The sequence below is a fragment of the Scyliorhinus canicula genome, chromosome 19, assembly GCF_902713615.1.
Source record: "Scyliorhinus canicula chromosome 19, sScyCan1.1, whole genome shotgun sequence".
In the NCBI taxonomy this organism is placed as follows: Eukaryota; Metazoa; Chordata; class Chondrichthyes; order Carcharhiniformes; family Scyliorhinidae; genus Scyliorhinus; species Scyliorhinus canicula.
In genome coordinates this window covers 24,543,745-24,567,482 of record NC_052164.1, presented here as the reverse complement: position 1 = coordinate 24,567,482, position 23,738 = coordinate 24,543,745, and the positions used below count along the sequence as shown (strand labels likewise).

Sequence of the window (23,738 nt, the reverse complement as noted above, 5' to 3'; positions counted from 1 at the left end):
TAATGATGCCCGCATTTCTTGATTGAATTTTAAAAACGAGTAACTCACGTCCTGACTCCACATAGCCTGCCCACCATCTACAAGGCACAAGTCAGGAGCGTGATGAAATACTCTCTGCTTGGATTATTGCAACTCCAACAACACTTAATAAACTCATCACTATCGAGGACAATGTAATCTGTATGATTGGTACCCCTTCCACCAAATTAACCATTCACTCCCTCAACTGCTGAAGCACAGTGGAAGTATACACAGGATGCATTCTAGCACCTTCGAGACCTTCCAAACCCGTGATCACTACCAAATAGAAGGACAAAGGCAGATGATGCATAGGAGCACCACCATTTGCAGGTTCCCCTCCAAATCACACACAGAATCACCGAATCTTTACAGTGACATTCGACCCATCAAGTTGGCACTAGCTCTTTGAAAGAGCACTCTATGTAGTACCACTTCCCTGCGTTATCCTCATAATCTTCCACACTCTTCACTTTCAGTTAGCAATCAGTTACGTATTTGAGTACATCTCTGCTGGTGGGACGTCACTTGATCTGTTGTGACGTCAGCAGAGTGTGTGTGTGGGCTTTCATTCTCCATCATATTATTGTATGAGCAACATCTCCTGAATAAACCTTGCATCCTGTTTGGAAGAAACCCAAGTGTGTGGCAACCTTCTTAACTTTTCTCTTCGCGCCACATTGAGAATATAACACACTCCAATTCCCTTTTGAATATCTCGACTGAACCTGTCTCCATCATCTTCTCAGAAAGTTTGTTCCAGACTCCAACCACCCTTTGGGTGAATAAAAACCCCGCACATCACTATTGTTCCTTTTGTCAATTATTTAGATGCTGTGCCTTGTAGTTCTTGATGCTCTCCAGAGTGGGAATAGTTTCTCACTATTTACCCTGCCCATATTTCTCAGCTTTCCTTTCTCCAAGGAAAACACTCCCAACCTCTCCAATCTATCATCCCAGCTATAGTACTTTATCCCCGGAATCATTCTTGTGAATCTCCTCTGTACTCTCTCCAATGCCTTCACATCTTTCCTCAAGTATGGTGCCCAGAACTGGACACATTACTCCAGATGGAGTCTAACTATTGTCTTGTACAAGTGCAACCTGACCTCCCTACTCTTGTCCTCAATGTCCCTATCAGTGAATCCTAAGATACTATATACTTTATTAACTGCTCTCTGAACACGCCTTGCCATCTTCAATGATTTATGTTCATATACACTGAGGTCCTTCTGTTCCTGCACCTCATTTAGAGTTTTTAAAAATAAATTTAGATTACCCAATTATTTTTTCCAATTAAGGGGCAATTTAGTGTGGTCAATTCACCTACTCTGCACATTTTTGGGTTGTGGGGGCGAAACCCACGCAGACACGGGGAGAATGTGCAAACTCCACACGGACAGTGACCCAGAGCCGGGATCGAACCTGGGACCTCAGCGCCGTGATGCAGCTGTGCTAACCACTAGGCCACCATGCTGCCCTCTCATTTAGAGTTTCTCCATTTATTTTGTACTGTCTCTCCATATTCTTCCTGCCAAAATAAATCACCTCACATTTCTCGGCATTGAACGTCATTTGCCACTTGTCTGCCCAATCCACCAACATGTCTATGCCCTTTTGAATTTCAAAACTATCATCATTGCAATCGACATTTCCAACCTTGACGTCATCTGCAAATTTTGAAATTACAGTTTATGTCACTAATATGTATTTGGAAGAGCAAGAGCCCCAACATTGACCCCTGGAGAACTCCACTTCCAACCTTCCTCCAATATGAAAAACAACCATTTATCATTACTCTCTGTTTCTTGTCACTCAGCTAATTTCTTATCGAAGTGCCTACTTCCCCTTTTATTCCATGAGATAGAATTTTGCTCACAGGTCTGTTGTGTGGCACTGTATCAAATTCCTTTTGAAAATCTACATGCACCACATCATCAGCTATGCCTTTATCAACCTTCCCTGTTACTTCCTCAAAAAACTCCAGCAAGTTAGTTACGCATAATTTTCCCTTAATGAATCCATGCCGTCTTTCCTTAATTACCCTGCACTTGTCTAAACGGTTATTGATTTTGTCCCAGACTATAGTTTCCAGACATTTCCCTACTACTGAAGTCAATCTGCCAGGTCTGTAGTTTCTGGCTTTATTCTTGTACCTCTTTTTGAACAAGGGTGTAATATTCACAACTTTCCAGTCCTCTGGCACAACCCCTGTGTCTAAGCAAGACTGGAAGATTATCACTAGCGCATGTGCAATTTCCACACTCACCTCCCTCAGTACCCTTGGTCCTGGTACCTTATCAATTTTAAGTAAAGATAGCCTTTCTAACACTTCTCTGGCAAGTCATGCTACTGTTGTATAGAACCTTGGAAAGGCCACACTTGGAATATTGCGCACAATTCTGGTCGCCCCACTATCAGAAGGATGTGACGGCTTTGGTGAGGGTGCAGAGGAGGTTTACTAGGATGTTGCCTTGTCTGGAGGGTGTTAGCTATGTGGAGAGGCTGAATAGACTCAAACTGCTTTCATTAGAAAGTCGGAGGTTGAGGGGTGACCTGAGAGAGGTCTACAAGATTATGAGGGGGCATGGATAGAGTGGGTGGGCAGGCACTCTTTCCCAGGGTGGAGTGGTCAATCACCAGGGGGCATAGGTTTAAGGTCCTGGTCAAAGTTTAGAGGAGATGTGCGAGGCAGGTTTTTTATGCAGAGGGTGGTGAGTGCCTTCAACACGTTGCCAGGGGAGATTGTGGAAGCAGATATATTAACGGCGTTCAAAAGGCATCTTGACAAACACATGGATAGGATAGTTATAGAGGGATATGGCACAAGGAAGTGCTGAGGGTTTTGGCAAAGGTTGGTATCATGACTGGTACAGGCTTGGAGGGCCGAAGGGCCTGTTCCTGTGCTGTATTGTTCTTTGTTCTCTCTTCTCAACTGTATATTCCTTAATGTGTACCAGTTACCTCTTCTCTCACCTCGGCCCAGGTAACATCGTCTTCCTTTGTAAAGACAGATGCAAAATACTCGTTTAATCCCTTGGCTATTTCTCCCGCCTCCACCTGCAAGCCCCCTTTTTCAGTCCTGAAGTGACCCATCTCTTTCTTTTGCTACCTTTTTATTATTTATTCCCTTTTCCGTTAAGTGAAACATCACTATCCTGATTTGGAGCGACATCATCGTTCCTTCACTGTGGCTAAGTCAAAATCTTGGAACACCCTTGCTAACAGCACAGTGAGTGTACCTACACCACGTGGACAGCAGCAGTTCAAGATTGCGGCTCACCATCACCTTCTGAAGGGCAGTCAGGAATGGGCAACAAATGCTGGCTCTGCTCGCAATACCCACATTCCATGAAATAAGTTAAGAAAATTAAAACTGCTGGCATGAATTGTGGTTTGCCTTCCGCAGACTCCCACAACCTTTGACCTCATAACGCTGAGATTTACAGCATGACATCTTAGTTGTCTTCTTTGGAGGGCACAATGCTCCCTCACTGTCTTTTTCTGTTCAGTATGCCACAGGTTTAAAACATGTTTTCAAAGGACTTGAAACCAGGCGTTTTTTTAAGATAGTACGGATATTAAAATGCTCACAACTCTGGCATACAAGTAGTTAAAGAGGCTTTGACATCACTGTCCTCTTCCAAAGAGTTGCCTGCAGTGGGTATTGGAGCGAGTCAAAACTCCGAAGACCCTCATCAGAATGTCATCTATAGCTTGCTGGTTTAAAAGAAATGAGGTCCAAGGTCCAATTTCAAATGGCTATTAGGTTGACCTCTTTGGATCCATTCCAACCATTCTGCATTGGAAACCAACGTGAGTTTTGTCTCTCTTGTGATTACTCTTTAGATATTCAATTACACTTACTGAGGCTGGTATTTTCTATTGTCAGTTGCTACATAAGACATTCTCTATGATCCGCATCTTGCTTTCGGCTTCTTCTGCTATTATTCCTTTCATCTCTTATAAGATTAGAATCACGGCGCCTGTCTGGATTGCAATGAATTTAAAATTTAATGTGCAGACCTTAGTCTTCATCATATAATTGGCTGAAGATAACTAAGCCTTTCTCTATGCTTGGAGGTACTTAACTTTTTGCTAAATTACTGGAGTACTTGTACTTGACTTTTCATAATCCTGACTAAACCATGAATCATCATTGGATGACAATGCACTTACTCAATACAAATTGATTTTTCCTCAAGATTTAGTTCTTTAACAGAGCTTTCAGGCTAGTTTGCACCCTATCAGCGAGGTTTCCTGTGTGAATAGTTCAGTTTCTGTTTTTTTCTACCATTTTTAAATTCTCACTCCATCGGTGTATTATCGGTACTTTTACAATTTTTATTTTGCAAAGCAAAGTAAAGTTTTACAGTTTAAAGGAAACATGTCTCCACCAGAGTGCTATTGGCTAGTGTCAGTATTGGAAACCATTCAACTGATTAGACTGCATGGTGCCGTGAAAACTGGATGAAAGAAAGACTTGTATTTATATAACACCTTTCAAGACCTCCAAATATCCCGAGGCGTTTTACAGCCCATTAAATACTTTTGAAGTGTTGCAATCTTGGAAATGCAGCAGCCAATTTGGGCACGGCAGGCTTCCAAAAACATCATCGTGATTCTGAGATCATCTGTTTTCGTAATGTTAAATTTTGGCCAGGACGTTCTCTCCTCTTTGTTGAAATAGTGCCGTGGGATCCTTCACAGCTTCTTGAATGGGTAGACGGGGCTTAATGTCTCATTTTGATGTACGAGCTGCAATAATGTAACACCATGCAAAGCGGTAGGAAATTGAGAGATTCTCACCCGTAACATTGGCTGATATTTAAGGGGGTAATTTTCGATGTTTGTTCCAGTGATGGAAAGCCTCGCCTGCTGTCCCGGCACTTCAGGAAATCACAGAGAAATTGAAATTTCCCAACCATTCATTTTAATTGTAGTCCCGCAAATAGTCATTCTAACAGACAGGAAACTGTGGGTTATACCCCTCCCCCTTGACTTCTTGATACGAGAGACTTTCTTCTGGTAGTGCCAGCTCAGAAAACTAGCACCACAGGGACTCCACTTCTTGCTTTTGTTCTACGGGGGTTTAACTGTATTGGTTGCTGGCCAGCATGCATTATCAGGTGCAATTGTCAAATGTTGTCAAGCCGTTTTATTTATAAGTCAAAAGAGAATTTCACTTGAACCCTGCCTCATGTTTGCCAATATAAACTCAGAGAAGCCCAGTGAATCTTTTCTTGATTGCTTTCATGAGGGCCGTCTTAAAAGCCACAAAGTGCAAAACAGTTGCTGGATTGGTAGTCATGGGCTAAAGAGGGGTCGAATGCCAGTCTTATCATTTTTCAGGAACATTGAATGATGCAGGCATCAGGTCAGGATTCAGGTTTGCAGGCGCGGATATTGGCCAGAGATCTGCTGCCGCCAAGTTTGTATCTTCTTTCTACATGTACAAGAGGACACAGGAGTGCTCTTCCTGCCTCCATTCCTGTTAGCCAGTGAGGCTAGCAGCCCAGAATCCATTTTCTGAAACGGGCCAGCTGCCTCAGAAGGTGCCAGCAGCCTGGGCAGATCACAAAGTATTGAATTCTGGCCCAAAGCCAGTAATCTATCGGCCTTGAGTCCCCCAGTTGCAGCGCACTCTATCTATGTAGCGCCAATTGTTGACCTGATTCAGGGCCCAGACAAATTTGAACTCTATAATGACTTCTCCATTATAATACATAATTCTCTAATCCCTATCTACCCTCCTAACGTCTTATGAGCAACATTACAACATACTGATGACATATTTAACAACTACATTTTATCATGCACGGATAAAAATAGTTGGATAATATCCAATTTAATGCAATTTACACCTATTTCCTTTTTCACTTTTCGGTGTGCAGTGCAATGAGAGATCCATTTGTATGAAATAAAATCCTTTTACTCCCAAAGATTGCAGCAGAAATAATAATAATAATACAGGCCATTTATTTGCACAGTAAATGTTGGAGTGTATCTGTGTCAAACTTAAACTTGCCATTGCTTTGTCATTTTATCAGATATATCTTCTGTAACTGTAACTGACACTTCTGTCGATGTGTTTGAAACAAAGAGCTCTCAAATTAACTCCACAGATCAGTTTTTGAAAGTTCTAACTAGAACTATAAGAATGTAACATGCAACCATGAGGGAAGGCTGAGGGACTTGAGGCTGTTTTTGTTAGAGAGAAGAAGGTTAAGAGGTGATTTAATTGAGGCATACAAGATGATCAGAGGATTAGATAGGGTGGACAGTGGGAGCCTTTTTCCTCGGATGGTGATGTCTGGCACAAGGGGACATAGCTTTAAATTGAGGGGAGATCGATATAGGACAGATTTCAGAGGTAGGTTCTTTACTCAGAGAGTAGTAAGGGCGTGGAATGCCCTGCCTGCAACTGTAGTGGACTCGCCAACACTAAGGGCATTTAAATGGTCATTGGATAGGCATATGGACGATAAGGGAATAGTGTAGATGGGCTTTAGAGTGGTTTCACAGGTCGGCGCAACATCGAGGGCCAAAGGGCCTGTACTGTGCTGTAATGTTCTATGTTCTATTTAAAACTTCTGGGGCTCTTTTTTCTGTCCACCTACACTGGACGTGACTTGTTCAAACATTTGGATAAATAGGACAAGTTTCCCCCTGCCAGGCACAGTAACCTCTCGACAAGTCAGGTAGCTTTGCTTGGATAGATCAATGCATTTTATACAAGTCGCTAATATGCCTACACAAGTTTCTCCAACTCTTAAATTCTGAAGTTATCCAGACCTCCTGTAAAGACCCACAAAGCCAAATGGTAGGGTGAACGCTGGTTTATTCATGGCCATTAGAATCTGCTCTAAGGCAGTAAATACATTAACAGTATGAGTCCCAATGGGACGACCAATATGCTTGGGCCGGCCTTCATACAATGCTATTATGAACCCCAGCTGGGCGGGCCTCCGCCCACTAGCAGGGAAGCTCAAGTTCCACAAGCCCCATGGGGAGATCAATTTGGGTATCCTCGTGTGCCTCCAGGGGGCTATTACACCTCCATACCCTTCAGGCCCAACTCTTCAGGATACGTTTTTCTCTTCATCACTTGGCCGGATTATCTAGCAGAATAGCTTGCCTATTTATCCTGGAGCATGCCCTGACGTGTGTGCTAGTTATGTGCGAGTGAGCCTCAACAGTCAATGTCGGCAAGCTGTTCAGCTACAGGTGGCAACACAACTGAGCCAAAACCTGAGCCCGCACTAGTACCCACACACAGGAACTTCCAAAGCAGGTCATCATGGAACAATTAAGAGAGGGGCCTTGGTCTAGTTTCCCTCATTTATAAACAGGGGCACTGAAACAAATTTCATACCAGTGAACATGGCCAACTCAGCACAGGCTGGGATGAACTTGGAACTTTCCTAAACACGAGGGCATTAGAATAGAAGGATACAATTGTCGGAATATATGAAGAGGTGTGGGTGGAGGCTCATGTGGGGGATAACTGCTGGCATAGACCAGTTGGGCAGAAAGGCTTATTTCTCTGCTGTAAAATTGCATAATTCACAAGGTTCGACTGTTTAATGGACAAACTTGCTGAGCCAATTGGAACGCTTTATAATAAGAATCTTTTTAATATCACAAGTAGGCTTACATTAACACTGCAATGATGTTACTGTGAAATGCCCCTATTCACCACATTCTGGCGCCTGTTCGGCTACATGGAGGGAGAATTCAGAATTCTCAGCGGGAATTGAACCCGCGCTGGTGGCCTTGTTCTGCATCTCAGCTGTCTAGCCCACTGAGCTAGACCAACACTAACATTACTAGCATACACCATACTAGCATTACTCGCATACACCAGCGCTAACTTTAGATATTACGTTTAAAGTTTTCCTTGCTGAGAATTGACGGGTCCCTCACTGTACGGCTGTAAGATAAAGCTCTGAATCTGTTTTCTCTCAATGTTACAATTTACCGAGATTGTCATCATTTCTTTTCCAACTGTGCATTTTGGAGAATGTTTTGGAAGGAGCTTACTTTAAAAAAAAATCAGCTCTGAGTAACTGTTTTGCACACACTTGGCTTTTCTGCTATTTCTGGTCAGTTGTAGCAGTGATGACGGCATTAGAGAATTGGTTTGAGGAATTTGTCACGGAGTCTGACAGTGCGAGCTTTCATTAACCCAGAGAGCTTCAATGATTTTTTATCATCTCAACTGCGTTTGTTAATTCAGCTCCCACACACTGCTGGGCTCAGTATCTCCTCTCAGCCAGTTCTCCTGATAATGCCATTAACATTCATGGTTGAAGGAAATCTTCAACAGAGATAAACAGGGAGCGATAAAATAAATATTTAAAGCTAATTATGGTTTTGTTTGGTGCTGTGAAATTTCTAAAAGTGCTATTACTTAAAATGGGAAAAGATGCACATTTGTCATCTCCATCTGCATGTGACCCATGCAGTTAATTGGGCAGTAATACAAGTCATTTCTTTCCAATATGTAATATTAAACTCCATTGTATCCCATTGGAACTGATAATGACCATATTGAAAACAAGGCCAGCTCAAAGGGCCAAATCACATACTCCTATTAGGAGAGATGGTGTAACTGAGGCCTAGTGATAATGAAATTTGACTACTAACTCAGGGGCCCAGTGAATGTTCTTGTGACTCCATGCCAGATGGTGGAAATTAAATTCAATTCATGTTATGGAATTGAAAGTAAGTCTTCCCAATGGTGACCATGAAACTATCATCAATTGTCGTAAAAACACACCCGGTTCTCTAATGTCCTTTAGGAAATCCATCATCCTTATCTGGTCTGGCCTACTTGTGACTCCAGACTCACCGCACTTAACCCTCCTCTGAAAAGGCCTGGCAAGCCATTTAGTACAAGATTAATTCGGGATGGGTGACAAATGGTGACCTTGATAACATCTCATGAAAGAATGAGAACAATTATTGTTCGTATAATCTTCAATTGTTTACCGCCCACTTATCAAATGGTTAAACATTAAAATGGCCTATTTAAGGGCTGTTTAGTGTTGGAGTGCAAGCTGCAGAATCATGGAATGTTACAGGACAGAAAGATTACATGAAGGGCTGGATTCTCTGGTCGCCCAGGCGTGTGTTTCTTGGCAGTGCGGCAATCGCTGGCGGCGGGATTCTCTGTTCCCGCCACTTGTCAATGTGACTCAGGTGACAATGAGTGGGTTCTTCCAGGGGGTAGCAGATGAGTGTGAGAGGTGTGGGCGGGGGACAGCGCAACACACGCAGATGTTTTGGGGTTGAGAAAATTGGGAAGATTCTGTGTGGGAGCGTTCGCCTCTCTGATTGCATGGTGGCGACTTCTACTGGAGTGGCGGTTGGCATCGCCACCGGGGGCTAGCGGCTTGTTGGGTGACCTGCACCACTTCCTGTGGTTGGAGAAGATAAAATATGAGTTAAGGGGCTCTGCAGAGGGGTGTGAGGAAAGATGTGGGTATTTGTGACCGTGTTTGAGGAGCTGTTTGTCGTGGGGTTTGAGGGGGGGGAAGGGGGGGGGGAGAGAAGGGGGGGGGTGAAAAAGGGGACACATTTGTACAGACTGTATAGTTGATTGCTGGCAAGTATGTTACCCGGGGTGTTTATGTGTTGTAACCTGTATTGATACATGTTTGTAATAAAATACATTTTAAACAAAAAGTGATTTCGGGAAACCCCACGGCGGGGTGGGGGGGGGGGGGGGTGCACTGCCGGCAGAATCCCAACAACCGGAGAATTCTGGCCCAAATCTATACTTCTCTGTTACTCCACATGGGCTACTGAGCTTAATCCCACACATTTGTTTAAACTCCATGCTCTTTGTTTAATTTCTACTGCACCCTTTCCATTGCTTTTCTATCCTTCCCAAAATGCAATGCTTACAGTGGCTGCTTGGATATTGTATTGTGGTGAGGTTCTAAAATGGATTCTGAGCTCAGTCAACGATTCAATGAATTTGCAGGTTGTTCCAGTTCTTGCAAACTCTCAGCTCACTGATCAGAAGAAACCTATGGCAAGTGACTGTCTACTTTCCTTTTTCAATACCCGTCTCACTTTCAAATATGTTGTCTTGAATGCGATAGCCGTATGCTCGATGTCTTTTAATAGCTTCAGGGAACCACGTCAAAAACAGTTTAAAATCTGTTTTTTTTTCTCAGCAATGTAAAGTTAACAAACTATCTGCATAATTCTGAACATTACCTGAAGAAATGACTTGAAAGGTTCCCAGACGGCACAGCTGTAATCAGAATCTACTCAATGTAAATTTATTCCTAACCAAAGCACTGTTGGTATTTATTATTTCCTCCAGTGTGTAATGCCAATCACATGGTAATATATTCAGGGTTGAAAAGGATGAAAGTAGGTACATGTTTTAACCTTTCCATAAAAATTAGGAGATAAAAAGAATACATTTCTGATCTTCTCCCCTTCTTTCTATTTCTCTTACCATACTGCACAGTATCCCCACTCGCATCGCCAAACAAGCCCAGCCACTATCTCGTTCTATTGTCAGGTACGAGGTGGTGGGCAAGAGGTGTTGGGCGACTCAGCTTTCATTTTCCCCTCCACCTGCTGATAGTCACAATGCACTGGTGTTTCATTCCAAACCTTTCCTTCAATCTCATGCCACGGTTGTGAATTGTTATACATTCCACTAACGGCCCACATCTTCAGTAAGGCAGGGAGCTTTTCCATCATGGCGGACGAGCCCAGAAATGGCCAAAAATTGGAAGCTCTGCCCCAGAACACGGCCTGTTTCATTTTCATCGGGATAGAAGTGGAGGGGCAGCACAGTGGGCAGTGGTGAGCACTGCTACCTCACGGCTCTGAGGTACCGGGTTCGATCCCGACCCCGGGTCACAGTCCTTGTGGAGTTTGCATGTTCTCCCCGAGTCTACATGGGTTTCACCCCCGAAACCCAAAGATGTGCAGGGTAGGTGAATTGGCCACGCTAAATTGCTCCTTAATTGGAAAAAAAGAATTGGGTACTCTAAATTTATAAAAAAAGGAAAGGGATGGAGTCGGCCTGGGGTTCATGTGGGTGTATTTTATGGAGGCAGCTGGCCATTTGAATCACCAATCAATGAAGTGGGATATGGAGCAGAATTTTCTGAAAAAAGGACAGCGTTAGCTTTCCTATCCAGATCTTCTGACACTTCGTTAAAAAAAAATTGGTGGGCATGTTTAGTGTCGTGACTCTGGCGGCATGGGGCCTCAAAGAGCCAGGAAGCCCAACTACACAGAGATCCTGATCCTGCTACAAATGGCGCTTCTGAAGGACGCAAAGGGTTGGATTCTCCGTTCCTGAGGCTAAGTGCCGACGCCAACGGAGGAGCCGTGGTGTCTCACGAGAAACTCTCACCAATTCTGCTCCCGGTGAGGGACGAGCACTGGCGCCGCGTGAAACACCAATGGAACGCGCGGAAAATGGTTGGAGAATCGCCTGGTCCTGTGCTGCACATGCACAGTGCTGACAAGCACATGTCGGCCGCGCATATGCCGACAACCCCACACAAGCACCGGTCGCGCCGGAAAAGATGGCGCCGGCCATGCTGAACCGGGTACCCGCCAACTCCGACCCCACAGCACCCCCCCCCCCCCCCACCATGCCCCCCTGGCAGAAGCCCCCCCGGCCAGCGGCATGGATCTCTGCCGAGTGTGGCGGGCTGGACACTGACCGCACGCCCTCCCTCTCTCTCGGCATGGCAGGCTCCTGACCATTGGGACCACACGTCGGCAACTCGGCCCATCATCCCAATGATGCCCATTTGGAGGGTGTGGAGCATCGCGACCCTGCGTCGAAACGCCGCCTGCTCTAATTCCAGTGTCGGGAGCCATTCTCCGCCCGATTCCCGATTTCGCCGTCGGGCTATGGTGAATCCCGCCCAAAGAGTCATATACTCAAAGGTTTTTTTGTGTGGGGTCAAGGGAAGTGATACACTCCATTGAACTCCACGAAGGTCACTTGAAAATTAATCTGAGGTTTCTTTTGAATGACCTGCAGTGATACCATTAAGCCCATTCAATACAAAGCGGTATTGGGTGGTGAATACGCAATTGCAGCTCCAATCCATCGGTATTTCAAAACTGCATCCGGGTCTGACTGTTGCCGCAGGACCCAGATTTTCATGGGTAAGCGTGGCCATTTCAAACTCGCACCAAAATGTTGTCACCTTCAGCAATGTGGTAGTACGTGCTGGGGTCACAGTTACAGTTTTCATGGTGTCACTGCCCTGTTTCTGTCCTGCGGTGAAACTAAGAATCAGTTCCACGCTTGTCACTTCTACCACATGCAGAAATGGTTTCTGGGCTTCACTTCTGCTGCCATTTCGGTGAACTTTCATTGCTAACCTTTCCAGCTGGTGCTTTCACATCATGAAAACAAAGTTGAAGTGGATTTTTTTTTTTTAAATTGAAAACTTCTTTTTCATGCGTTCAATTTACGTTTTCGAAATTTTCAAACGGAACACTCAGAAACTAGATGATGGGTGGGATTTTCCACTCTCTCTCCTTCCCTCCCCACCACCAACCCCCCACCCCCCCGCCCCCGGGCAGAGGCAGAACCACTATTGCCCGGTGGCGGATATTCTGGTCCAACCTCTGTCAACGGGGTTTCTAATATTTTTTGCGGGTTCCTCGGTGGTGGCGGTCACCCTCAGTGGGACTGGGAGATCCCACAGGCGGGAATATCTGGAAAATCCCACCCACCTCAATGCTTGATCCATTGGTGCACGGTAATGGCAAGACCTCTTGTTCAACCTTTGAAATACTGGCGGTAGTATTCCCCATTCTCTTCCGCGCTTTGCTAAATTGGCATTTTGTCTCGGGTTGAAGAATGTTTACCGCTTGGACGTTTGGGCGTCTTTATCCATTAACCGTCAAATTACTGCTCATTCACTTCCACAACAATCTCCTGTATTTAGGTGCAACATGACCATTTTTTGCTTTTAAGTATTTCTTGTTTAGATTTCGCACTTGTAGGAAATTAATAATTCCTTTTGCACCTTCCTAAATGTTAATCTGTTAATGTTTCATCTAAATTGGTCAGTTTAACACTTCATTACTCACCAACTACTCAGGTCCAACCATTATAGGCATCGTAGTTATGATATCCAAGGTTTTCTGCGATGCCAAATACCCTATTTTTAAAATTAATTGTACAAACCGCTCACCTTAAGTGTTTTAAGTTTGAATAACATTCAAATCCAGGGTACAAATCAGCTAAGTGAGGCACAGGCCTTTCCAACACAAAAGGTTATTTCAGCAGCTTTAATGTCTGCGAATGCACATTAAGTCTTTTGCAATATTGCTTCTGTCCAACATTTATACATAACATTTATACATTTCCAACAGCAAATTGTTACCACGTTGCACCTGCGATCGGTCTTTACCATAATTGATCTGGATCAGAGAAAAGGATTTAAAGTCGGATTCAGCAGGCCACATCCACCCTCATCAGGCACTTTGACAGGCTGGATGAAGGCACCTATCAGTTGTGGGAATTAGTGAGATATGACGTTCTGATTACTCCCAATGTCAATTGAAGAGGTGACAGGCTGCGCCGTTGAGATACTGGGAATGCAACAGAGTTCTCGAGAAGGAATAGAGCAGATCACATTGTAAGATGGCACAGTTCACTTACGTCAGAATTTGATTTCGGATACCGCGGCAGGTGCTGGCAGGGCTGATGGAAAAACAGTTTTAATGAGATATTGGAGTTAGATATTGGAGGACTTCATTCATTGTTTTTGCAATTCCCTTCCGGTGAGCAGCTGCAAGTTTACCCCAAAGCCTCACTGTGGTTCTTTATTTAATATAGTGAGGTTGCCCTTTCCTTTTAGGTCCCGACTGCTATATGTCTTGCCTCCAAGATCGTTTCTCCAGATTTACTCTTCCTAGGCAGGGCAGTAATGGGAAATGTCAATCATTACTGTGTAACTCTTTGTTAGAACATAGAATTTACAGTGCAGAAGGACACCATTCGGCCCATCGAGTCTGCACCGGCCCATGGAAAGAGCACCCCACTTAAGCCCCACACCTCCACCCTATCCCCGTAACCCAGTAACCCCACCTAACCTTTTTGGACACTAAGGACAGTTTAGCATGGCCAATCCACCTAACCTGCACATCTTTGGACTGTGGGAGGAAACTGGAGCACCCGGAGGAAACCCACGTAGACGCGAGGAGAACGTGCAGACTCCGCACAGACAGTGACGCAGTTAGGAGTCTGGTGCTAACTGGGTCATTGTTAGGACTGGTGCTTCTGGTCATGGCAAGTTACCTTGCACTGCACGGGAGGGTAGGATGCGCTCCCTGATAAGTGCCACTGCAGCTGAACAGCAAACAAAACCTCTTCCATTGAACGTTGACAACTCTGAACAGTAATTAGATCTATGAGTTCCCGCCTCATTCTTCTGAACCCCAGCGAGTATAATCCTAACCGACTCCGTCTCTTCTCCTACGTCAGTCCCGCCATCCCAGGAATCAGTCTGGTGGACCTTCTCTGCATTCGCTCTGTAGCAATTTCTAATTTATAAGCCTCCACTTACTGATTCAAGCCAATATTCTGATCCATTGGTGCATACGTTGTGTATCTCAACAGGATGCAGGGTGGAACCTTACCAGAATTTGGCAAAGTGTCAGGCTCAGACTAAAAGCTGGTGTGTGACGCTCCATTTCAGTTTCCCCTCCAGATCTTGAGTCTCTTTAAAGAAAAAAAATGAGTGGGTGGGATTTACACTGTCACTCTGGCAGGGGGGGGGGGGGGGAGAAGCGGGGGGGGGGGGCACGGGCTGATAAAGCTGGCACCCAGCTCCACAGAGATCGGGGCTTCAACTTTCAAAGGCCTCGCGATCAGAACTGAAAATGAATGGCACCCAGCCCCCACCACGGAGATATTGGGTGCTCGCTCCCCCCCCCCCCCACCCCCTGGACAATTATTGGGGGCTCCCCCTCCTGCCCCCACCACGGAGGACGTATTGACAGTGTTGTACCCTGTACCAAGCTGTGATGCAAGCAGTGCCAGGCATTGTCCAAGAATGTCCCCCCCCCCCCCCCCCCCCCCGGCCAGAGGTATCAATGTTCAGTCAGGTCGGGTCATTTGACGTGGAGGCCTGTTAATAATGTTAAAATTTATTTTAATAACAATTTATATGAGGTTCCCGCCCTTTGTGAGCATGAACCTTGTGACTTCGCCATGGGTCAAGATGTCAAGGCCTGGGCCAATCTGTGCAGTCGGTGGCCGAGGCCCAATCACAGGCAGCCATGTACCAAAGCCATCTGGACAGGGGCACTCCAGACCGTGGCCCAGTTACAGCGGGCCATGGCAGAGAGCATTGGTCTGTAGTTGGCCGATGTGGCACAGATCCAAAGGGGGGGCAGCACGGTAGCATGGTGGTTAGCATAAATGCTTCACAGCTCCAGGGTCCCAGGTTCGATTCCCGGCTGGGTCACTGTCTGTGCGGAGTCTGCACGTCCTCCCCGTGTGTGCGTGGGTTTCCTCCGGGTGCTCCGGTTTCCTCCCACAGTCCAAAGATGTGCGGGTTAGGTGGATTGGCCATGCTAAATTGCCCATAGTGTCATAAAATGTAAGGTTGAGGGGGGGTTGTTGGGTTACGTGTATAGGGTGGATACGTGGGTTTGAGTAGGGTGATCATTGCTCGGCACAACATCGAGGGCCGAAGGGCCTGTTCTGTGCTGTACTGTTCTATGTTCTAGAGGTGGCCCAGTCTCATAATGAGACGGCACAGTCACTGGCTGATGTAAGCTGGTGGGACAGTCGCTGCGTGATGTGGCACAGTCCAAGACAGAGGAGGTTCACTCCATTAGCTCCCCCGGCTAGTGAAGTAGCCCCGGGTTAGCTCCATTTGCACCCCAGTCTAATGGAGGAGTGATGCGCTAACAATTGCACACAAAGACTGGCCGCACGTGGACCTGGGGGGGGGGGAAGATGGCGGCGCCCACTGGTCGCACGTGGCCCTGGGAGCAGCGGACGGTGGCGCCAATTGTGCGATCGGCTGAGGAAAGGGGGAGAGGTCGGGCACGATAGCGGCAACTGACACACCGCTGCAAAGTGGCCTTTCTTGCCACAGAATTTACAGGTCGCGGCGCAGGCTGGGCAGCGCTGGTGGGGGTGCTTCTGCTGGCCGCAGAAGTAGCAGCAGGGACCCCCAGGGTGCGCGGTGTGGCGAGCAGCGCAGGCATATTGCGCGGAAGCGGCCCCAGATGGGGGGGTCGGTTGCGGGGTCCACGAGGGGTAGGATGGGTGGGCCGCGCGGAGGGCGGAGTAGGATTGTACGTTACGTGAAGCGACCGTCATGGAGAGCGCTAAAGTCTTTGTTGCCGCTAGATCGAGCGCGGCCACTTCCAGCAGTCGTTGCCGGATGGGGTCCGATGCAATCCCCGTCACAAATGCATCTCGCATGAGGAGATTGGAATGTTCCGTGGCTGTGACAGCCTGTCACTCGCAGTCCCGTACTAGAGGGATAAGGGCCCGCCAGAAGTCCTCGATCGACTCACCCGGTAGCTGGACGCGAGTGGTGAGTACATGCCTCGCAAACAGAGTGTTCGTCGACTGGACGTAATTTTCTTTGAGAAGTTCCATGGCGCGTGCGTAGTTTGCCGTGTCCTGTATCACCGGGAACATGCTGGAGCTCAACCTTGAGTAGAGGAGTTGAATTTTCTGAGCTTCCGACGGTGCAGGCTCCGCTGAGGTGATATAGGCCTCGAAGCAAGCCAGCCAGTGATTAAAGTCTTTTCTGACGTTTGGCGATTGCGGATCCAGCTGCAAGCGATCGGGTTTTATTCTGATGTCCATGAAGCGGAAAATCTCACGGTAATAAATTGATGCGCTAACAATTGCACACAAAGACTCGAATCGGTACAAGAGAGGCTTTATTACCGTGAGATGTTTATCCTTCGACTGCAGCTGGTAGAATGGCAGCTCAGGAGAACTCATGAATATTTATACTGCTCCCTGTGGGCGGAGCTAGCCGGCAGGGGCTACCGACAAACCTGTAATACAGGTACCGCTGTACATCCCCTAATACAGGCACACACATATTTACACCGTGGTGCATCACCACAAGGAGCTCGGGGGCCCGGAGGTGCTGGAGCACCGCAATGCCTCACCCCCCCCCCCCCCACTCCTATCCCTGGCGCACCAGATGGACAGCAGGCAGAAAGGGAGGCACCACACCACCTGGGTCACCGAGCAGCAGCCAGGCCCATTCAAACCTGGTTGCCCCAGAAGACGGCCGCCAAAGGGGACCCAGGTCACAGGGCAGGAACCGCAGCAGGCCGCCTGCACTCCTGATATACCCCCTGGGGATCCATCTAGATGTAGCGTTTGGGCCTGTAAGGCCAGTAGGTAGGCACCAGTTAAGTTGGCATGGGTGCAGGGCAAAATTTAGTTATATGGGCTAGGGCACAAATCTGTACATATTTGTTCACTTTAAACACCTGGGCACATCTATACAACCTGCCTCGGTGCTCTGTCAGAAGAGTGTGAGGGATGGGCTGATCTGGGCTGGCCGCAGGAAGCAGGGGGGTTGGGGAATGGCGGACATTGTGGGTTGGCTTGGCCCAGGGACTGCAGTTAAGCCAGCACTCTGGTGTCCCAACTCCATCCCACCACCCCCCCCCCCGACCAACGCCCCCACCTCCGCCACCCCAAGGGTTTGGTGGGACTGTGTGATGAAATTGCCAGCTCACATGCAGGGACCACCCAGGTGGATGGTTGAAAGTGCTACTTTGGGCAGGAATCAGATGTTGTCGAGCGTTGTGGGACACCAGAACTCATCACAGAGCGGGTTTTCATCATCCTCCATCCTATGAGCCAGGACCATTATTAATGCCAACCTAGGATCTGCACCCGTAGTGAGGCGAAGGGGGATGCAGAGTAGTGAGTGTGTTCATGGGAGTGGGTGGCCGGCCGGGTACGGGGTGTGGGGGTGGGATGGGATGTCTGTGTCCCTGGCCAGTCCCCCTTGTCGGTGAACCAGGAGACGACCAGATCGTTCCGTGCATGTTGGCCCATGCCCTGCCCATCCTCTCCTTCCCCATGTCCTCCTCATCGGACGAGGGCTAGCGTTCATCGTCATCCTCAAACACGTCACCCCTCTGCTACGCGATGTTGTGGAGGACGCAGCAGGCCCCACGATGCAGGCGACCCTCTCAGCATCATACTGGGGGGCCCCTCCAGAGCGGTCCAGGCACCTGAACCACATCTTCAGCATGCCGAAGCACCACTTGATCGCATTTTATGGTGCATGGGCGTCATTGTAGCGGGTCTTCGCTTTGGTCTATGGCCTCCGGAAAGGCATCATCAGTCACGACCGCAGCGGATAAGCCCTGCCCTGCTGTGCTGTGCGTGTGTTGGTGTGGGAAATACGGCTGTCGGGTGGTGTGGGAGGTGGGGGTGCTGGCTGGTGAAGTGGGATGGTACAGTGGTGCCAGTGCCCCTGCTCAGAGAGCCCCTACCCCCCTAGTTGGTGAAACGTGTGGCGATCAACGCCTTGCGAGCTCACTGGACAAGCTGGTGGCATCGTGCAGCCTCCCGTCCATATCCAGCCCCCATGTCACGTCCGTTGCCCCCTCATCTCCATCCTCCTCAACTGGAGAGGCATCCCTTTCCGCAGGCTCCCCCTCTGCCTCCTCCTCCCCAGCACGTCGCCCCTCTGCTGGGCTATATTGTGGAGGCAGACAACAACGATGTGGCCGACCCTCCCCAAATGTTACTGGAAGGCCCCTCCAGAGCAGTCCAGGCACCTGAAGCCCATCATCAGCAGCCCAAAGCACCTCTTGACCACACTGCTGGTCGCTGCATGGGCCTCATTGTATCGGGTCTCCGCATCGGTCTGTGGCCTCCGTATAGGCGTCATCAGCCACTTACTGCAACGAGCAACATTTGTCACCCAGCAACTAGCCCCCCAGCTTGGGGGGGGGGGGGGGGGGGTTGTCCCTCAAACATGGCGGGGATGAACGATTGTGCCAGGATAAACGTGTCATATGCACTGCCCAGGTACCGGGCACAGACGTGCATGATCTTCATCTAGTGGTCACAGGCCACCTGAATGTTCATGGAGTGGGTCCCCTTCCTGCTCATGAACGCATCCCTGTTCTCCGCTGGTGGACGCATGGCGACGTGCACCCCATCGATCGCCCCTGTACCATGGGTATCCTGGCCAAGGCTGCAAATCCCGCTGCCCGGGCATTCTGTTGGGCGCGGTCCACTGAGAACTGGATGTACCGGTCCGCGACGTCATACAGAATGTCAGTCACTGCATGGATACAGTGGTGCGCCAATGGCTGGGAGATGCTGGACAGATCCCCACTCGGCGACTGGTACGACCCCGTCGCGTAAAGGTTCAGAGCCACCGTAACCTTGACGGCCAGCATACCACCATGTTCTCCCCCAGGTGTGCCATCAGGTGGCAGGTATGGGCAACGGTTTCCCGACTTATCCTGAGTCTCCTCCTGCATGCCCTGTCCGGCAGCTCCTCGAAGGCGACGGTAAACACGAGGCCTCATGGGGCGCATCGGGCGCCGTGGCACCACCACCACCACCTGCTCCTCCTCCTCCTCCTCCTCCTGCTCCTCATCTACATCTGTATCCTCATCCTGTGCATCCCCCTCGTTGTTGTGGTTGTTGTGGTTGCGGACAGGCATGCAGCCTGAGCGGGTGCCACAGGGCCCTCTGCAGCCTGTCCCTCTGCTGCATGGGCTGCATGTCTGACCCGGTTGGCTGGTTGCGCCACAGCCACGCATGCACCCAGACCCCTGCCCACACCCTCCGTGCTCTGCCCCATATTGCCTGTCCCTCCTGATAATGTCATTGTTGGATGGCTATGCCCTCATCGGGGGCTACCATGGATGCGGACCTGCCCCCTCCCGCCGATGGTTGCCGTCTGCTGGGAGGTCCGACCCCTGGGGGCTCCGGCACTCATGGGCAAGCCTCGGGGCCGTGCGGGCAGTCAGCCCCCGGGGCCGGTGTGCCCATCAGCCTGGCCGCCATACTGATATCCATGTCCTTGACAATACCCTGCCATGGCGGGCCATTGCAGGCTGGCTGGCATGTCGTCCACATGCCCCTCCACCCCCCCCCCCCCCCCCCGCACCACCCAACCATGGAAGCACCCTCCCCATCCCCCTCCCCCCCACCCCCCTGAACATGGAGGCACCCTCCCCAACCCCCCACCTCCCCGAACATGGTGGCCCCCTACTCAAGTAACCCACCCTCCCGCACCCTACCCCCCGGCCGCGGCTGTCATGAGAGACTCAGGAAGCGTGAAAGGCCGGCCGCTCACCTCCTCTCCTGCATCATCAGCGAGCACGACTGGCTGACAATTTTTATTTGCAGATGTGAACGGCACCAGCGTGACTTCGGCCCATCTGGACCGCAGGATCCATGGGAGCCCAGGGAATTGCTGGACTTGCCTCCTCGGCCGATTCTCCAGGCGACATGGCGCCGATCACGATGATGTCGTTGTCGCCGGTTGAGAGGATGGCGGAATGGCGTCGGACCGGCGTTGCGTCAAAAAACGGTGCGATTGCCAATTCTCTGACCCGGCCCGGGGTGAGAGAATCCCGGCCCCTATTCCTGAGTTGGGAAGCAAAATAAAAACACCATTTAACATTCAATTTGAAATACATTGCCCTTTTCATAAAGATTTCAATCAACAACAGCCATTCATAGCATCAATGACAAAAAGAGGAACATCCACTTCACACCTCTTAATCTTCTGTAAACAAACAATTTGAAAACTCCTCAAAGCAAGAATAATTTATTCCAAGTGTTATTATCCAAGCTGATGTTACGACTGGACAAGTCAGTCCCCTGAGTGGAACCTGGCTCGAGAACTTTCATTTTTATGAAGAAACCATGGAGGGAAATTATTGAACGCATTCACAGGAGTCTGTTAGTGCACTTTTGACATAACAAATTTAAAAATTTTCAATAATAAAATTAACCATATTACCCCAAAGAAAATGGTTGAAAATATTTTGATACAAATACCAGTAAATGAATCAAATCACCCCAACTATACCTTCACGGGTACGTACAACTTTGTAAAGATATCAACATTTACAATATATAGGTCTAAAGCAGATGATCTCACACTTAACCACATTAAACTCCATTTGCCACTGTTTTTCCCTCTCACTTAAATCAATGACATTCATTTTCGCAACAAAATATGGGCATTGTGTTACCTGGAATAAATAAGATCAAAGTGTCACATCACGTTTCGCAGTTAGAATGATGCTTTGTTCAGCTTTCACAACTGATATCGCTGTAGACGCCGAGAAATCTTAACTTGATGTGACAGCGCTTGTGCAGTTCTTACATATCTCAAACTTCCCCTTTTATTATTTTACAGGTTGGATCATTGATTTGGACAGTAACCTGGACTATTGTATTGGATGCAGAACCTTGCAGGATTTGTATTCGTGGTGAAATACTAACAACGTTTCAGAAAAAACAAGGGTCTAAAATTAACCTGGGTCTAGTTTCAGTTTCAGGCTGCATCAATTAATATTGAAAGTGGAGGTGGTAACGGAGATCAAAGAAAGGACACAACCTGTTCACTCAATGCACTGACAGAGGTGCTACAGGAAAAGTTACTCCTGTTTACTTTAGCAGCATTGAGGAGTTTATGAATTGAAAGCAGGTTTACCCACTCCATTCTGTACATCAACCCTGAAACACTAACAATACTTCCATCTTTGCTTTACTTTCCTGCTTTACAACATACCACTTCTAAAATACATAATTAAAATGCATAAAATACATAAAGTACCTTGGGATGTCCCAAGGTTTTAAAATGTGCTACATAACTGCAAGCCCCTTCTGTATTATCCTGTAAGACAGGCGGCCAACAAGTAGATCAACGAATAAACGGTTTATTAAGGTAAGTAACTATTTACAGTGAATGAGATAAAGACTACCGTACTCCACGACTCCAAATTAGCAAAGAAAACCCGCGCTCAGCCCCAGAATTCGTGTGCCCCAGCCCGATTGGCTGAACGGGTCACATGACCCTCCGAGACCTTGCCCCCCCCCCCCCCCCCCCACTTAAAGGGGCACGCAACCGCACCTTCTACCTTTCTTTAGCCCTCCAACTGCATTGCGAGAGGTGTTGGCGTGAGCGTTTGACTGCACTTCCTTTCTTATTCATAAAGGGGTTCATTGCCTGAAGCAGCCAACAGAAATTGAATGAATCGGGTTGTGGTGAAATCTTCTTCGGTTCTCTAGCCAAAAGGAGGACCTACCCATAGCACCGTGACCTCCATCACGAATAGGGAAAAGAGGCGGGCCCTGAATCCATCCCAGCTGCAACAGGGACTGAGCCCTAACCTGTTTCACACCAGCTGTCGAAGTTGCTATGACAACAGGCGCTTTTCCTTGCATGCTGTAGTCTGGGACAGTGAACAGTGATGGTCGAGGCTCCAGCTTTCTTTCCATCACAGAGCTGACCAGGAATCTCTCTCACTCTTGCCGCCTGTCATTGGTGCGTGATGGAAGGATTTCGCAGGTTGATACTCAACCTGTTTGGCCACGTTATGAACGCAACGTCCTTGGGCATCAGCCCTGCGGTGGAACTTAAAAAAGAGCTTCTGGCTGAGGCAGAGACATTACCCACTGCACTACAAGACCTTATTTTATCTCCATATGTTACAAATTTTATTCAAATTTTATTTTCAAATTTGTTTTAACTTTGGGTTGTAAAAAAGGCAGATCCAATAATACATTTCCCGCAATTCGTTAAATTCTGTTTAGGCTTTTTTTCCCAAATGGGTGCCTTCTCTTCCACATTGTTTTCTGGGATGAGATGAGTATTCAGTAACGAGAAGTTAGGTGGGATTTTCCAGCACTCCTCCCTGCTTGACATGGGCTGTTGGCGGGATCTGCCATCCCACCAGCAGGCAACCTGCAGCGGCGGGGGGGGGAGGGGGGGGGGGGGGTGTCACCTTCGACGGGGCCAAAAGACCCCGCCTGTAGGAAGCACTGGCAAATTCTGGGCATTGGGAATAAAACAGAGATTATTCTCTGGAGTTTAGAACAGGGGCGGGATTCTCTCGTTCCCGAGTGGCGTGTTTCTAGGTGGCGACATTCTGTCTTCCCACCGCTTGTCAATGGAGTTTCCCATTGTGACCACCCCACACCGCCATGAAACCCATTGGCGGGAGTGCGTTGCAAGCGGGAAAAGTGAATCGCAATCTTCTGAGAATTCCAGCCGTGATTTCATTAAAATGTATCAAGTTTCGAAAGGATTGAGCGAGTAGAAGCTGAGAGACTGTTTCTTCTAGAACTAAGGCCATAGTCTCAGAATATGAGCCATATACCACTGAGACATGGAGAAACATCTTCACACAATAGAACGTGAATCTTTGGAATTCTCCGGCACAGGGACTGTGGGCGCCCAGTCATTAGGCACGTTGAAGGCTGGTATCAATGGATTTTTTGATACTAAAGGGATCAAGGATAAGGGGAATTTGCCGGAAGGGGCAGATGAGGTAGAGCTCTAGCTGCGATTGTGTTGAATAGCAGAACCGTTTGAATGAGTTTTATATCCACTCCCTGCTGCTTTTGCTTATTTTCGTTGCTCACAGCGAAGCGAAGTTTGAGCCAATTGGCTGAAAGAGAGGTGTAGGAAATTGCATGTGGTACACTGTGACATTGAAGTGAC

The 23,738-nt window shown here is 48.1% G+C and overlaps 1 long non-coding RNA gene across 1 annotated transcript; it reads right to left on the bottom strand.

Annotated features, from left to right (window-relative positions):
* Window positions 1–13,302: 13,302 nt before the first annotated feature.
* On the bottom strand, window positions 13,303–21,999 carry LOC119954402. Its single transcript, XR_005458235.1, has 3 exons — window positions 21,849–21,999; window positions 20,355–20,647; window positions 13,303–13,732 (listed from the first exon to the last, which is right to left on the bottom strand). It is a non-coding gene; the product is annotated as an uncharacterized LOC119954402 (long non-coding RNA).
* Between the last annotated feature and the right edge of the window lie 1,739 nt (window positions 22,000–23,738).